The sequence below is a fragment of the Rhineura floridana genome, chromosome 3 (assembly GCF_030035675.1).
Source record: "Rhineura floridana isolate rRhiFlo1 chromosome 3, rRhiFlo1.hap2, whole genome shotgun sequence".
Taxonomy (NCBI): Eukaryota; Metazoa; Chordata; class Lepidosauria; order Squamata; family Rhineuridae; genus Rhineura; species Rhineura floridana.
The window spans coordinates 43,977,485-43,990,329 of record NC_084482.1 but is presented as its reverse complement, the minus strand read 5'-3'; the positions used below and the strand labels follow the sequence as shown (position 1 = coordinate 43,990,329).

At 44.7% G+C, this 12,845-nt stretch overlaps 1 protein-coding gene across 3 annotated transcripts in view; it reads right to left on the bottom strand.

The window, feature by feature from the left end:
- Window positions 1-3,665, bottom strand: part of AXIN2 (axin 2) — a 53,401-nt gene extending 49,736 nt beyond the window's left edge. The window contains exon 1 of one of the 3 annotated variants that reach the window (XM_061615593.1): window positions 3,647-3,665. The gene's annotated coding sequence lies outside the window, so the exon portion shown is untranslated. Of the gene's footprint in view, window positions 1-3,482; window positions 3,502-3,581; window positions 3,604-3,646 lie in introns of those variants that run through there. The other 2 variants (XM_061615591.1, XM_061615594.1) reach the window with 2 other exon arrangements.
- Between the last annotated feature and the right edge of the window lie 9,180 nt (window positions 3,666-12,845).

Sequence of the window (12,845 nt, the reverse complement as noted above, 5' to 3'; positions counted from 1 at the left end):
TTCTCTCTCTCTCTAAGTGAAGATACTAAAAAGAATTTAGATTACTTGCAGCCTGATCCTCAGTCCCACAAACAGAATTACTCCAAGTAAGTGTGCCAGGATTACTGTCATAAAACAATAAGATGATAATTGTGCACACATTTCTTGGAAGTAAGTGCTACTAAACAAAATGGTTTTTTTGTGCATCTTTGCTGTTTACTTATGCTGTATACTTATCCTCATTATATGCCAGTTGCTTTCCCCCAACTCCCCCTCCACATTTGATGCCATTTATTTGAATAACAGCAATTAGGAACCAAATTTTCAAAGGGAGAACCTTTTCTAGTACAATTAAGTCCATAGTTGCATCCACCACTTTGAACATGAAGCACTGATTAGTCTCTCCCCCCCCCCCTGTTGCCAATATGTGGGCAGCAATCTCATCCTGAGGGAGGATACACCAGGCTTCACTGCTGTGGCCCATGCCAGCAGCTGCCAGGTACAGAGAAAGCCCAGAGGCATTACCCCGACAGCCATGCTTCCATCCCCAAAATGGGCGGATGCCCAGGAGACAATATTACAAAGGGTATTCCACAGTTACAGGACAATGTTTGGTCATTGTTTTGGAAGCTGATCAAGGATATATATATATGTGGGTTTTTGAGCATATGTGTGAAATGTGTCACCATTTCTAATCCAACCCCCCTCCCCTGTGGTCTAGCTATTTACTCCCAAGGAAATATGCACAAGATTAATGTTCAAGTCTATGCATGACTCAGATGCAAGTCAAATTGTGTTCAATGAGGCTTGTTCTCATAAGGGCAGATGGAGATGTAGTTGCAAAGCACAATCCTATCCAAGTTTTACGTTCCAAACCCGATTCAAATAAATGAGTTCAGATGTGCCTAACTACCTACAACCATAGTCTTAATAAACCTGGTTATGGGACCGAATCCGCCTTGGTCACCCTGATGGATGACCTTTATCGGGAGAAGGACAGGGGGAGTGAAACCCTGTTGTTCTTACTTGATCTCTGGCGGTTTTTGATACCATTGACCATGGTATCCTTCTGGGCCAACTTGGTGAGATGGGTATTGGAGGAACTGTTTTACAGTGGTTCCGATTCTATCTCCAGGGTCGTTCTCAGAGAATAGCACTGCATGACTGTCTTATGGCCCCCTGGCAGGTGTGCTGTGGGGTTATGCAGGGTACCATCTTGTCCCCCATGCTGTTTAACATCTATATGAAGCCCTTGGGAGCAGTCATCAGGAGCTTTGGGGCAAGGTGTCAGCAGTATGCTGATGGTACCCAACTCTATTTCTACATAATATCTGAATCAGGAGAGGCTGTGCAAGCCCTGGACTGCTGCCTGGACTCGGTGGTGGGCTGGATGAGGGCCAATAAACTGACTCTGAATCCTAGCAAGATGGGGGCGCTGTGGGTTGGTGGTTCCTGAGTTCGGATAATTGGTCAATTGCCTGCTTTGGATGGGGTTGTACTCCCTCTGAAAGAGCAGGTCCGTAGCCTGGGGGTGCTCCTGGATCTATCTTTGTTGCTAGAGGCCCAGGTGACCTCAGTGGCTAGGAGTGCCTTTTACCAGCTTTGGCTGGTGAGACAGCTGCGGTCGTTTCTGGACCGGGATAGCCTGACCACTGTTGTCCACACACTGGTAACCTACAGGCTGGATTACTGTAATGTGGGGCTGCCCTTGAGGTTGGTCCGGAAGCTGCAGCTGGTGCAAAATGTGGCGGCGAGACTGCTCACTGGAGCAGGATATTGCCAACATGTCACCCCACTGCTGACAGAATTGTACTGGCTGCCCATTTGCTACCGGGCCAAGTTCACAGTTCTAGTTTTGGTATACAAAGCCCTATACAGATCAGGACCAGGATACCTGAAAGACCGTCTTACCCCTTATATACCCAGTCGATCACTGTGCTCTGCAGGTGTGCTCAGGAGGTTTGTTCTGCTCAATATAGGAAACAGACCTTTAGTGTGGCGGCACCTACCCTGTGGAATTCCCTCCCTTTGAATATTAGGCAGGCTCTGCTATCTTTTTGGCGCCTTTTGAAGACTTTCCTCTTTCAACAAGCCTTTTAAGTTGAGACCTATCCCAGTCTGCATCTGTGTCAGAATTGTTTAATATGTTTTTTAATAATGTTTTTAACTTTTTAAAGTTTTTTTTAAAAATGTTTTTAATGCTGTCTTGTTTTAATGTATTTTAAGATTTGTTTTTATGGTGTTTTAAAGTGTTTTAGTGCTTTGTTTGCCACCCTGGGCTACTGCTGGGAGGAAGGGCGGGATACACATTAAATAAATAAATAAATAAAAAAGTGTCCCTTAGTGTTGGACTATGACCTGGGAGACAAGGTTTGAATCCTCACACAGCCATGAAGCTCACTGGGTGACATTGGGCCAGTCACTGCTTCTCAGCCTCAGAGGAAGGCAATGGTAAACCCCCTCTGAATACCGCTTACTATGGAAACCTGATTCACAGGGTCGCCAGTCGGGATCGACTTGAAGGCAGTCCATTTCCCTTCAGTGTGCTAGGAACAGCACTCCTACAGGACGAAGCAAGAACAACAACTCAACGAATCACATGGCCTACAATCAGCATTGGCTACCTTTTTTGTGAATGCAATTTATGTTAAGTCCCTTGGAAATGCAAAGACTGTGCAAGCTGTAATTAGCCCTCCAGGCCAACGTTTATAGTTACAAGCATGCATTTATTTTATTTTGCTCTTGGATGCATTTCATCATCCCGCAACCCGCAATGCAAACAGCAACTGTGTAGAACGGCGCAACCCCACCACTGTCAAAACTCCTGGCCAGATATAAGCACTCACTAGTCAGTAAGAGGTTCATGTGGATGTTTTGTAATGCTAAAAAATTAAAAAGCGGTGGAGGATTCCTTCTGGAATATTTTTATCCCCTTTTCTTACTATGCATCAACTTAGGCCAAATCCTCAATCAGATTTAAATGTAATTCAAAGAACTTTAACTAACTCTACATTTATTTCAATCATAGATATGTATACATCGAAATGATAAAATAGATTTAAACATATCGAGGCTGGGAGCAGGCCAGCTTAAGGCTGAAGCGTCAGCGGTGTCTGAGATACTTGGCGCACAGAACTATTTTTTTTTAAGAAAACTGAGCACAGGATACCGACATTCTGGGGGGACATCTTTTCACACACCCAGACTGAAATTCAGACTGGAAATAGGCCCAGGCCCCCCCCTAACATTTTCCTGCCTCCTAAAATGTTTGCAAAAAAGAATAATTAATTTTTCTGCCCCCTACTTTTTTTTGACACCCCCCCACACTTTTAGGCTGGCTACGGGCCGGTTAGGCCCTTTCAGAGCAGTTCCCCCAACCTATCCCCGGGATATTGTTCCAGATTGAAAGATTTGGAGGCAGAGAAAAGGAAGATGCCGTATTTTTAAAACAGGACTGTTAAAGGGAGAGGAGAATTGGAATACAGCGCCGGTTTACACTTCACCCTGATCCTAATCAAGTTGACTCGACATGGCAGATATCTCTTAGGACACTTGCATCCAGGTAGGTAAGCATCGGATAGCGGCCACACTTCACCCCTCACCCTCGCCGCGGAATGAATGGTGCGCACGGCAGCGTGCCTAACATAGGCACCTTACACTAGCCCACCGTAAGAGACACCAATCGTAGTACTTGGCAACTCTGGCGCTCTCCCCTTCTGCTAAAGCCGCGCGGATGGGTGTCGCCCAAGCACTTCCCATTGGCCCTTCAGATAGTTCTTACGCCCTATCCAGGCTCCTCTGATTGGACAGTCAGGTGGAGGAGGTGGACGCCCACGCCTGTGATTGATACATTGGCAGAGAGCGCGGAGGAGGTGCTACCCGCACTCTCCTTTCATTAATGAATTCTTTGCTCTTGCTCTGCTCTTCAGAGTGTCGGTGGGCGGGCGGACCGGCCATTGTCACAGGAAAATGGGCGGAGCTTGAGTGATTTTGATACTATTGCCTCGACATATGAGCCCGTATTCGCTTAGGTACGCTCCAAAAATTCAGGCAATGTCACGAGGCTCAGTACAAAGGCGTATCCCTTGAAGATGGAGATCTTGAAGCGCAAATGAGAAAGTTTCTAAAACGTCCCCCGATGCGGAGCTACATATATAACCAATTAAATAGGTTGACAGGATAACACGCATGTACTAATGGTTATTTTAAAAAGCCCTTTCAAAGTGCAAAGGGCTTCTTTGATTATTTTTGGTGGGCGACAGCTCTAGTTCCTTACAGATGTTCAGATGAATGCACGAGGGAAGGGTGCAACCGCCTATTCCCGTATATACATGCAGAGAGCCCACAATGGCTGCTGGATGCTTCTCCTCAGTAGTATCCCACGTGGCTGTGGTATGCACGTGAAGACATAGGTAGGGCCATTCATAGGGGTATTTCCCACCTGATTGGTGCTGTCATTTGCTCTGTGTCAATTTGGATATGAAAGACTGATGCAAGTGGTTCTGTGCATGGGCTTCTGCTTTTGACACACACACTCTTACTGCAGCCATGCGAAATTGCACTATAGGGAAAACAGCTCTCATGCTGCTGCTGCTGTTTCTCTCCAAACTGACATCCCCTGGGAAGAGCACACCAGAACATGCTAAAGTGCAAAAACATTTTTAACCATTTACACTAACCTTGCAATTCTGGGGATCCCTTTGGACAATAGCCTTATAGAAAGAATGTCTAATTCTTTAGAAAGAATTCTAAAATTGTTGTAAAGGAAGCACTGGGGGGGGGGAACAGGAGCCTGAATGCTCATTGGTAGCATAGTTGCCCTAGGGCGCCAAAGATACATATCTCAAATTTTAATTAAGAGCATCCTCCTAAGCCTGCATCAAGTCAAAGTGGATAATCTCAGGTGGGAGAACCCCATCTTTTATTATTTAAAACTTAGAGGGCCAACTATATCCCTGCTCAGCCACAAAGTTCAGCTGGTAATGGTTGGCATTAGGCCAGTCATTGCCTGAGTGTAATCTATCTTCCAGGGTGGTTGTGAGGATAAAATAACAGAACATTACACCAGAGGGAACAGTATGGTAAAATGTTGGACTGGGGAGACCCAGGTTCGAATCCCACCACTCACCCAAAGAGCTCATGGATAACTTTGGGCCTTCCCTTTTACCTTACCCTAGCCTACCTCACATGGTTCTTCTGAGGATTAAAAGGTGGGGGGAGATGAGAGGACCATGCATGCTGCCTTCAGCTTCACAGAGGATAAAAGGAAGTCAGGATAAAAATGGCCTCAAATCAATATGTGTGCACTCTCATCTTTGCAGCTCCCACCCCTTGTACACTACTGCCATTCTCTCTCCCAGTTTTCTGCCTTCTCGTGCTCCTCCTCCCTCCGGCCTCATTCCTCTGGAGCACTCTGGTCACCCTGTGTCCTCCTCTCAGCCTCTCTTTTCATTTGGACTGGCAACCTCCTTTCCAAGTTCCTTTGCAGAGGTGGCTTGGTAAAGAACTGCAGCCCATCCACCCCAGAGACATTTTTGCTCCATTCAGTTGGGTAGAATGAAGGAAATGGGCTGCAGTTAGGGCAGTGCCAGCTCCAGGTTTTGGACAGCCCTTGGGCAAGACTCCCTCCCTCGGTGAGTCTACCTCCTCTGAACCATTGTCACCATCACTCAGGATGGAGCTGTGAGCGCCAATCTGGACAGCTTTAAAATTAAGGAAATCCATGGAGGTTAACACTATTAGTGACTACTAATCGTAATGGCTGTATACAGCCTCCAAGATCAGAGGCAGTTTGCCAATGAATACCAGTTGCTGGGGAGCACAAGGGGGGGAGCGCTGTTGTGCACATATCCTGCCTGTGGGCTTCTTCCCACAGGCGTCTGGTTGGTCACTGTGGGTGCAGATGGGTTTTTGGTCTAACCCAGCAAGGTATTTCTCATGACCGCTTGATCTGTGAACCAAAGATGATGTGCTTTCTTGGCCTAACACCTCGGCCCGCTGTTGTTGGCTGTACAGTTGTTTTCTCACCCTTTTTTGAAAAATGGTTATGGTCATATTAAAAAATGAAGTAATAGAGATTTCTATGCCCCTATAGGGGGATTTGAAGCCGGAGCTGCATTGTGAAGAGACAAATCCATAAGCAAGCACAGCTGTTAATACCTGCTGCCACGATACCCGATTTAATTCAGGAATCAAGATCAGATCTCCACAAAGTGATACTCAGCCCAAACCTTTCAAGGCACATACTAGGCAGAGAGCCTAGAGAAGGAAGAGCTACCAAGCAAGCCCTCCAGCTGGCCACAAACTGATTGCTGGTGATGCAGATGATCCTCCAGAGGTCATGTTACTGCAGCACTCCACAGTCTGCACAGGTTTTCTATCCCTTGCACAGTTTAAAGGTTCTGGTTTTGATCTAGACAATCCTAAATTAGCAGGGCCATTCACAAATAAGACCCCATCTCTTCCTCTACAACATTATTACAGTTGTTAAGGTCAACTGGAGGTACCATGAAAAATGGAAATAGACTGCCTTCAAGTTGATCCCGACTTATGGAGACCCTATGAATAAGGATTTCATGGTAAGCGGTATTCAGAGGAGGTTTACCATTGCCTCACTCTGAGGCTAGTCCTCCCCAGCAGGCTAGGCCCTGCTCAGCTTGCCACAGCTTCACAAGCCAGCCCCTTCCTTGTCTGCAGCTGCCAACTGGGGGGCAACGGGCTCTTTGGGACTATGCAGCTTGTCCACGGCTGCACAGGTGGCAGGGCACGTAACCCCTGAGCCACTCACTGTGGGGGTGATCTTTAGTTGGCCCTTGACACCCAGGAGACATGAGCAGGGATTTGAACTCACAGACTCTGGCCTCCCAGCCAGGCTGTCCTCCCCACTGTGCTATACTATACCATAGTACCATAGTTATGGTATTTTTAATGTGTGCAAACTGTATGACAAGGGCACACAGGCAGGCTGTCTTCACTGTGGAGTCCCCTCTCTGTGGAAGCCCAGCAAGACACTAAAGCACTCCAAAGAAAGCTTCACACATCTTTTCAGCTAAGAGTCATTGTCATTTGCCAGTGTGGTATAATGGTTACAGTGCTGGACTAAGACTGGGAACACTCAAATTCAAATCCCCACGCAGCCAAGGGCCAGTCCCACACACTTAGCCTGACCTACCTCACAGGGTTGTGGCGAGGATAAAATTGTGGGGACATACCAGGTATGCTGCCTTGAGATTCCTGGAGGAAAGGCAGGATACAAATATGATTTAGCATCAACAATAATTATTTGCAGGGTTATTGTTATTCATTACGACTATTGTTCTATTTGTACAGCACCAATGATGTACATTGTTCTTTCTAGCATAAGGCAAAATGACAGGTAGCTGCCCCAAAGATCTCATGATGTAAAAGCGTAACAGTGAGAAAAGACTAGAAGGGCAAAGGAAGTAAGCAGTGATGGTTGGTGCCCATTGGGAATTGTAGGGCAAAAATGAGGGAGGCCAATGGTAGGCAGAGACAGAACCAATGACCGTCAGGGAGCAGAGTGAGGTTGGTGGGGCACTGTCCCTTTACCATTATGTACAAGCTTCCATTGGAAGTAACTGATGCATGTGAACAAGGCCAATTACACATTGACAGTACTATGATTGAGGATAAAATAGAACAACAGATTTTGCTGGGAAAGGTATACCCAATGGGGCATCACAGGTGTTTTATAAGGACCATTTTGTGAGGACTGCATAACCCCATTCCAACAAGAGTTTGGAGCAGCAAACTCTTACCTACAAAACCATACAATAATTAGTAATGCTTGCGGCATATGCATTGCTTAAAGCTAGGCTGATGAACTAGATAAGGAAATGCAGGAACAAGTAGCCCTTTCATGGTTTTCTTCATGCCTGAGTTTCCTAAATTTCATCATCTTTGTTGCTATATTCAGAAGTCCTTTTTTGGGGGCCTAAAAGGAAGCTGATACACACATGTAGCCACTACAAGCATCAAGGAAGCTGGATATCTTTGAATTTTCATCTGATTCCCCAGTCTGATAATGACAATGAGTGCAAAGATTGAGCAGATGGCAAAATCAGCAATTTATATTTTATTTCTTTACCTCTCACCCTTTAATTAAAACAGCAAAAGTGGCACAAGGCAGAAAGGGGCCTCTAAAACCTGTGACAATTGACCCAATTAATCCACACACATACTCACTATGGTGCAGCCTTCAGAAATGCCCCCAAAGTTCACAGTTGCTCTTATGTCCATTGTACTGACATCTAATGCAAGGGTTTTGGTTCATCAACAAAAAATAACCAAAGGAAAGCAGACTTTTAAAAAAAGAAAATGATTTCAAATGGCTTTTTCAGAAGCAAACGTAGAAAAAAACTGCAAGAAACCTTTGGGTGATGACAGACATCGTATAAAAAGACAGCACACAGCATTCACCTCAACTGTGTGATGAGACTGGCTTCTTCCCTGATTTGCTACTGACATTTCATGACAGATAGGCATACCAATGAATCTACATACTGGCTTAACTGTCCCCACCCACCAGCCTCATGTTTTTACCCTTTTTATGGCGAGATTAATGCTCTATCATTCCCATATAAATTAAAGAAGAAAATCTTTTTAAAATGCACAACTGCTCATGGGATTGTTGGGAGTTTTTGATGATATGATAGGAACACATACATAGGAAGCTGCCTAACATCAAGTGGGACCATTGGTGCATCCACCCCTGTATTGTTAACAGTGGCTGGCAGCGCCTCTCCAGTATTTGAGATGGGGGTCTCCTCCAGCAGTACCCGCAGATGCTGGGGATTGAACCTGGGATCTTCTGCATGGAAAGCAGATGCTCTACTACTAAGCGAATGCCCTTCTCCAGTGGGAGGAGCACAGGGGAGGGGGCAAGCAATCAGTGCCATTGGCTGAAATTGGCTTCTGCTGCTTCAAAGATGAAGAACCATTGTTTTTATTAAAGTTCGGTCCTTTGGAGGAATAAGTACATTAACCCTGATTGAAGAGAGGATGCTTCCAGAGTGACCTAACTATCCTAAAATGCTATACCTGTCTTCACCTTTTAAAGTTCTAGTGAGTTTAACAGTCTCTATTCACAGTACTACAGTAGAAGTTAAGGGAGAATCCTATAAAAATGTCTCAAAGCATACTAACACACTCCTGTACAACTAATTTTCATTTTAATGGGCTTTTGCAGATGACATTCCCTCAATATCACACCCAGTTGTGAAAGGCTTGGGAAGGAGGCACAGATCCATTTAATGCAGTCCTGGTCTGGTGAGATGTGGAATATCTTCTGGGAATCTCCATTTGGCTGCAAACAACTCAGTAGCAAATCAACATATCAGTAATGCTATTGGGTTTAAAACATTGTCCGATCATGCATGATGTCAATGAAACACAATGAGGTGCTTCGTAACCTCTTTCCCACAATGTCAACATGATGCTTCAAAGTACTTGCCAGAAGTGCTAGTTTTGACTTATAAAGCCTTACACGGGACCACAGGGTTGTAACAAGATCCAGGGCCTTTTCAGTGGTGGCCCCCGAATTATGGAACAGCCTCCCCGACGAGGTACGCCTGGCGCCTACACTTCTATCTTTCCGGCACCAGGTCAAACCCTTTTTATTTTCCCAGGCATTTTAATATATTTTATTAGTTTTTAATATGTACCAGATTGTTTAATTGTTTAATATGTTTGCCTTTTAGTGTTTTTTATGTGATTTTATTGTATTTTACTTACTGTTGTGCACCGCCCAGAGAGCCTTCTGGCTGTGGGCAGTATAAACATTGAATAAAATAAAATAAATAAATAATAAATAAGTATAAGTTGCATTGGCTCCAAGAAAAGTCAAGATTTCACCCAGAATCAAAAACGTGCTATTCAGGCATTGCAACTGACATCATATATACTGTCACATGCAATACAAGTTGTACTGTTCTCACCAGTGGTCATGATGATAGCAAGATCAAAGGCTTGCAGCTACTTCAGCTGAAGTGATGGAACAGGTTTGATCAAAATGAAAGGAAAGCCCTGTATATAGAACACATGAGAGGCTTGGAGCCCACATGTGAGTTAATACCTTTGAAGTTATTCTTGTTTTAATTGTAAATTGCTTCATAGGTGCATTAAGCTACTCTCAGTAGTCTTCATATGTATATGTGGATTTTATAATAGTCAAAAAGTATGTGACAAGCCTTTTTCCATCAGCCAAAAAGTAGAACGAATTACAGCTCCCAGACAGGTCAATATGGCCCTTTATCAGATCAAGGAAGCAAAGGAAAGATGAAAACAAACATTATTTGTACAGGTATGGTCTTAAGTTCCCACCCTTCTATCTCTCCTATGGATGACAGTTGCTCCCCTTTACTGGTTTAGGCTTCACACATTTATTCAGCAAGAGTGCTTCTCTCTCTGGCTGGATTACTGCATCTACCTAGTTGGTGACTATTGTTTTGAATAATTAAATGGGGTTATATATTTGATATTAGGGTTGCCAAGTTTTTATAGGTTGCTGCTCCTGTGCCTTGAACATTAGCTTGAGCTGCAGATATTGGCAGTAAAGTTTCAGCTGATGGTTTCTTCAGATCACACTGCTGTTAAAGGCACAGGAGCAGGCCAGGACAGTTTTTCTGGTCCCTTCGCAATCATAACAGATATGCCTGCCAAAAGTACACTGTCCTTTACTTCTTAAAGAGAAAACACACAGAAAGGGGAAAGGGAACTGATTATTCTGTGTTGATCATCTTACTATACTTGTTACAAGGAATAAAAGGCATCTACAGCAAATATTCTTAAAATATAGTGGGACTTCAGCTTAACCCTATGCATTTTTAGTTGGAAGAAGCCTCACTAAATTCAGTGGGACTCCAAGTAAGACTGCAATCCCATGTACAACGAGTATCGGCAGTGGAGGCTAGTTTATTGGGACAAATGGGGCACTGCCCCATCAGCCTCAGTCTACCCTCAGGCAGCCTCCACCTGGTGGCCTTCTTACTTACATTCAGTCCAGGATGGCCCTGCCTGTCAGTTTCCTCCTCCTTAATCTCAGTGTTGCCCTTGTAGAATTCAGCAAGGAAGAGGATGAGGACAAAACTCGAATGGGTTGGCTCGGCCAGTCATTGGCTCTGGCTTCACTTGCTGTTGGGCTCCCTGCCTTCTGCCCTACCAGTCTCAATGGGCACCAGCCACTGCTGGGTATAAGCAAGAGTCTTTGGATCCTGCTGTGAATCTTCCCCCTTCACACACTTTGACCCACTCCCCATGTTGACATCTGAAATGGCACCCTTGCTTTTTTCCCCCTCCAAGCAAGATGCTGATACCAAAGTTGCCCAAAGACACATTCATACAACTCCTTTGCACATTTTCCCCCTCACCAAGCTCCAGTTTGTACCATCCATGTGGTTAAGAAATCGCTGTAATGGTCTTGAGCAAATACTGTAATCCAGTTAACAAATCACAAAATTGCATCAGGCTAAGCGGTTTCAGGGGTCTGTTTGCTGTGCACGTTGTACAGCCTCAGCTAGAGAGGCAAGGGGCAATGAAGCCAGGAGTGAAGATGGAGCTGGGGCTGGAAGAAGGCAGCTGGAAAGGAGAGGGACTGGCTGACTCAGGAGATTTCCTCCTCTTTCCTGCCTGAGGTCAGGCACCTAGATCAGCAGCAGAAAGGAGCTGTGAGCATGAGCTCTGACAGCAGGGGCGAGATAGGCAGGAAGGAGAGAATTTTCTGGGCTGGAGCGTCTTTTCTTTCCAGTCTTCTCTTTACAGCCACCCCTTTGCTCTCAGGTTCCTTTCCTCCACATATGTGGGTGGTGTATTTCCTCCTAAGTGTGGAGAAGAAATGTGGATTGTGCCTTCCATTTTTTAATAGTCGCTAATTTTTAAATATGTGGGGGAGATGCCAAGTTACACAATTTCACATATTTACATTTCATAATACTTTACAGTAATTGCAATTTAAATACATATTGTTTTACTTGACCAAACTGCTTTAAGTAATTTTTGGTTTTAGCTGATTTATAGCAGGGAAGTCACCAGACAACATGGCACAATTTCATTTTGCACTGAAGCATATGAACTGTGTTCATTTGCCCAAATGTTGCCCATCATGGAGATCATACACATGTTTAGCTATGGTTAATGAGCACAACCTTATAAAGATTTGACACACAGTCAGCTGCACAGATTTTCAAACAGTACTTCCTTCATTTATAGTTTCCAAATCATGTGATGCATTAGTTCCCCTCTATTCAGCAGTGGTTAGGCCTCATCTTGAGTACTGCATCCAGTTCTGGACACTGCACTTTAATACGGATGCAGACAAACTGTTGAAGTACTTGAAAGGTTGCCACACAAAGGAGAGCCAGGATCTTTTCTTGATCGTCCAAGAGTGCTGGACACAGCATACTGGGCTCAAGTTACAGGAAGTCAGATTTCGACTGAACATCAGGAAAAATGTGCTAACTGTTAGAGCGGTATGACAATGGAACCAATTATCTAGGGAGGTGATGGGCTCTCCAACACTGGAGAGGCAGCTGGACAACCACCTGTTGGTCATGCTTTAAGTCGGATTCCTGCCCTGAGCAGGGAGTTGGACTCAGTGGCCTTATAGACCCCTTCCAACTCTATGATTCTATGATCTTCACATTAATTTTCAGATGAGACTACTTAATGTGTGTGCATGCGAGAGAGATTATGTTAGAGGCCAAACAGCAGGACTGCTGCAGATGCAGACCTATCTCTTGCTGCCCTTCTGCTGTCATTGGCAGCAGCTCAGGATACTTTTCAGTAAAAAGGGGGAAAATAGGATAATGTTGTTTAGCCCCTAAACTCCCAAGTGAAGCACTATAAACTCA